We start from the raw sequence: 5,011 nt of genomic DNA, 5'->3' as shown, positions 1-5,011 counted from the left end.
GCTTTCTAATTGTAGCTCCGCCCTCTCCTTCCCTCTGTTGTTCAAATTAGCCTGGAGACCAAAATACGCTCTCAGCATTAATGCGATACTAATTTTAATCACCTGATTACGATCTTTAATAATGAATCTCTGAGAAAAGAGTAATTGCTTCCTGGTTTTAGTCTATTTCGTCACAGATACCCTCTGACCCACTTTCATCTGAAGAAGTCCACTTTTTGGTTTGGGTGCTGCTCATATGAGCCTCAAGAAATTCTAAGGTTTACTACTCTCTTGTCCTCTTCTTTGCCAAAAATGTACAAAGTGGGGTTAAATCATAATTTTCTTATATAAATCACTGTGGCAAAATTGAAATCATCCAACCAGTTTCCAGATTTTAACCCTTTAAATGCCAGTTTGTGTATTTAGGAGTTAAATCAAGGGTGTCAAACAAAAGCCTAGTGAGCCATAAACCAGCCCACAAGATGCTCCAATCCGGTAAACCACCAAGCAAATGGTAAAAAATTGCAAAGAAAACAAATTTCATAAGAGCAGCAGAAGCAGCACAACACTGAGACCTGAGCTGAGATATCGGTGAGGCTGCCATTAAAAACAGTAAACTAGCGATAGTCTCAAAATCTTTTTTTTATTTTTAATTGTACCATTTCATTTTGAAGAATTGAAATGTGACATTCTTTTTATATTTCGTCATTTTCAACAATTTCTCTGTTGTCGGTAGATGCTGGCCACTTAGTGAAGCTCTTGCTTCATTGCAAAAAGTTGTGGGTTTGAATCCTGTCCTTTCTGTGAGGCGTTTGCATGTTCTCCTTGTGCATAGGTATTCTCAGGGTACTCTGGTTTCCTCCTACAGTCCAGAAACAGGCCTCTGGGATTGACTACCGATCTGTGCTATCCGAATGAAGTAGTGTAGAACGGTGTTGGAGACGTCAAGGAGAACACTATGTATCTGACACTGTTGTCATCAGACAAGTCTTGGGTGGTGGTGGTGTTACAGTGTAGGCAGGAGAGTACAATCTAAATTACATCATTTATCCAGCCAATGTGCCCGAAATGAACAACACAGGCCTAATTTCATTTTCATGCACGACAATGGTCCAGCTCATGGAGGTGGCATAATTAGAAGACGGCTGCTGGAGACTGTAGTACCTCAAATGGAGTAGTCTGCAATTTCTCCTGATCTGAATCCCATAGAAAACCTCTGAGATCAGCTGAGTGGCCATGTAGAGGCTCGTAACTCTGAACCCCAGAACCTCAATGGCCTGAGGACCGCCCCTCAAGAAGAGTTTGATGTCATGCCTCAGCAGACAATGAGTCGACTTCCGAGACCTCATTTTCAAGCTTTTACAAAGTCTGACCTGGCATTCACTGACCCAACGCTATAGACTGATGGCCTACTCTTTTCAAGTTCTTTGCGCATTTGACATCATAGCCTTCTTTGAAATGCTAATTAGGGGGAATGTTTTATTGTACCAGGAGAAAAGATTTTTCTGTGGGTGTTGCTTGAACTGAGATCAAGCACCGGGTCAGAGTTGATTTTTTGTGCCTTCAGAGGGAGTGGGTGTAAGGCGAAGAATTGTTTTAATGGGTGTGAGTCCAACACTGTCGGACCATTTCAGTCTCAATCCTTCACTCCATAAGCCTTGCAGGGATGAATATAATTCAAATGTATTTTTTCCATCCTGCTCCAAATTTGTGGGACAAACAGACTAAATATAAGCACAGTTACGTGACTGTCACCTTCACGAGACCCGATTCCTTTAATAGTCGTGAAAGTATTGTTCTTGTTCTAAATGTATTTCACAATAGCTCAACGATAGCAGCAAGAATAATCACAGATGAACTCTACACACTTTGACTGGCAGGGCGAAACTAACCCTGCTGTAGCCTAGTAACAAGCCTAAGTGTTTAAAATACAGCTTGATCTCACACATGGCTATTGACACAAGGAGAGTAGAAAAGCTGCTGTATGGTCCATTTTTATCACACTCTTCCACAGGGTTCCATCTTCTCGTTTCATGTTCATTTTAACTGAATACATTTCTAATCGCAATGACTAATCTGACTTCATATGGAGCTATAGCTCAAACAAAAAGAGGAAAAAAGAAGCTACATGACATCAAACCTTAATCTCAAACATCATGAAGCAACACTGACCTCCTCCTTTATTACTACTCATTAGTGTGATGGACAGTCGGTGAGACAAAGAGTTATTGTGTTATACAGTGGGGATTCAGAAATTTATGACTGCAAATAATTTTTGATGAGAAGAACAATACCCATTATGCAGTGAAACTGAAGATATTCTGAAGATGGTACTGAGTGTTGTTGGAAAAACATTTGCGGGCATCTTCCTACAGAGGTTAAACATTCTTGCAGAGAAGATCTATTCACAATCTGGGTATTGTAGTGGAAGTAGCGCAGTAGAAATGAAACCTCTATATAGCTTTTGTGGACTTCACAAAAGCCTTTGACACGGTCAACAGACAGCTCCTTTTTTAGACATCCTAGGGAAACTTGGCCGCCCTGAAAGGTTCGTCAGAGTCTTCAAGAAACTATACACTAATGTGAAAGCCAGGCTCATAGTAGATTTTAGAACTCACGAGTGCCTTTGATTACAACAGCAGATTAAAACAAGGATGCAAACTGGCACCTACCTTTTATGGAATCTATGCTCTAGTCCTTCTATGGCTTGCATATAAGAAAATACACCATAAACAAGTATACAAATCAGGTTCCGTTGTGATTGAGACCTTTTTGATTTAATAAAACTCAAAAGTAAGGAAAGTAGCTGTCTTCAGTGATACATTAAACAGACTTCAGACAATGCTCACAGCTTATAATGATCTTGCTAAAAGGACGGGACTCCGAATCAATACAACCAAGACACAAACCATCGGAACCTAAACTGATTTCCACATAGGCAATGTCAGACTCTCTAATGTCAATCGTTTCAAGTGCCTTGGTAATTATGTTGCTGATGATTATGGGATGAAAGAGGAAGTAACAGCATGCATACAGGCAGTACCTTGCGCCTGTGGAAGACTTCGGCAGTGGGTCTTTGACCCACATAATCTGACAACAACAAAAATTAAGGTCTATAATCAGTGCCTCATGCCCCTACTCCTCCATGGTATTTAAAGTTGGACTTTGTACCAACATCAAATTTGCAAATTGAGAACAGTGCTGCACCAGCATTTGAGGATAATCTTGAAGATCCAATGGGATCATTTCATCAGTCATGAAGAAGTCCTAACAAGAGCTGGAGTGAAAGACATAGAGCTTCTTCTCAACAGAATGGGCATGTCACAAGAATGGAAAGCAGCAGGCCAGAAAAGGCTCTCTAATTTTGGTGAGCTGGCAAATGGTACAGAAAGCCAAAACTACACCACAAGGTTACTTGCAAGAATACCCTTAAATGTGAAGGTGTCATCAATGAATGGAGAGGAAAAATTACCACCAGAGCGGAATGGAGAAAACTGGTGTGTGACTCTTCCACTAAAGTGGATGAGGAAATGAAATACGAATTCTAAAGGTTTGAAACTATTTATCCAGCCCAAGTTGTATGTTATTCATCCTTTCCCAGGATCTGAGACACCTGCAAAATTTAATATTTTACTGAAGCTTGAAAGTTCAGTAAAATAAAGCTGGTAATTACTTCTAAGATGGATTATTATTATTTTTTTTTTAAAGAAATCATAGAGAGTGTTCTGAACTTGTGAAGCAGCGTCTCAACTTGTGATTTTGTGACACCATAAGGACAGATTCATGTGCTTAGTTTTCAACAGCAGTTAGAAGTGGTGAGATTCTGCAGAGGCCGAATCCTCTGATGTCCGTCCTCTATCAGACAAAGCTTCTTCTCATGACCGACCTTCACAGTGTCTGAGCCATAGGATGAGGTTAATTATTACAAAATGATGGTTAAATAAAACTTAAATGAGGCATAAGTCTGTTTGATCGTAATCCTCAATGAAAGTGAAGTGTAATCCTATTAATTCAACATAAGGCACTCTTTAGGTGATATGAGATGCAATCTCTGTGTATCATTTGCGTAACAGCGAGGTTTCACTTCTGTCTCCCAAGGCTAAGTTGAATCGACCTTCTTTCACTTCTGTTTCCCATTTATAAACAGGTTTTGGGTTTTATTACTTAGGAACATCCTGGCAGATAAAGAAGTGAAAATGATTACGGGGGAGAGTACAGATTGCTCAGCTAAAGCCTCATGCAGGTGTGTCTTCACACTGAGGTTGTGCTTCGTAAGTGGGATCCCTGTCGCCCTGGAGCTGAATAAAAGATGCACTGCATGTAAACCAATGGTTACTGATTGGATTTGATGCCAAAAATAACGATGAAATGAATTCAGACTGTGTTATTGCATAGTCCTTTCATTTGTCAGATTACTGTTTTACGAATACATTATACAGCAAATTTGTTTCATTTAAACCAGGTATTCAATATCTGAGGATGCTGACTTCATTTGTCAAATAAATCTGAAATTGTAAAAAAGGGTTTAGCAGCTGCAGGAGGGGAAAAAAAACCCTCATAGAACTGGAAAAATATCTAAAAGTTAGGGTGTTTTGCCTCTCTTAACAAATCAATACATCAATTGATGTAGTGCTTGGTTTAATTTTTAAAAAATGAACAATTAGATTTGTTACAGAAAACATCTGGATTTCTTCACACAGTATGATCAAATAAGTACACAATTCTTTAATTGATGAATAAAGAGTAGCTCAATCATACACTAAATCAAATTAAGATTAGATATACAAACATTCCACATCGTACATGAGTAGTGCGAGGTCGACCATGAAAAATCTTGTTTGATAAAGCAGGATATAGTACAGTATATCCTGCCTGGACAGAAAGTCTGGAGCAGAAATGGATTTCTTACTATTTTAAGGTTGTGAAAACATCTGCTATTAGAATTTAGTTAATCTAAACCGATAAAAACCGATTTGGATCTTATGCATCTGCGTGTGGCCCCTGAACGAAAAGGTTTTTGACACAATGCACA

Source organism: Lipophrys pholis (genome assembly GCF_963383615.2).
Source record: "Lipophrys pholis genome assembly, chromosome: 11".
Lineage (NCBI taxonomy): Eukaryota > Metazoa > Chordata > Actinopteri > Blenniiformes > Blenniidae > Lipophrys > Lipophrys pholis.
This window is presented reverse-complemented; position numbering follows the sequence as displayed.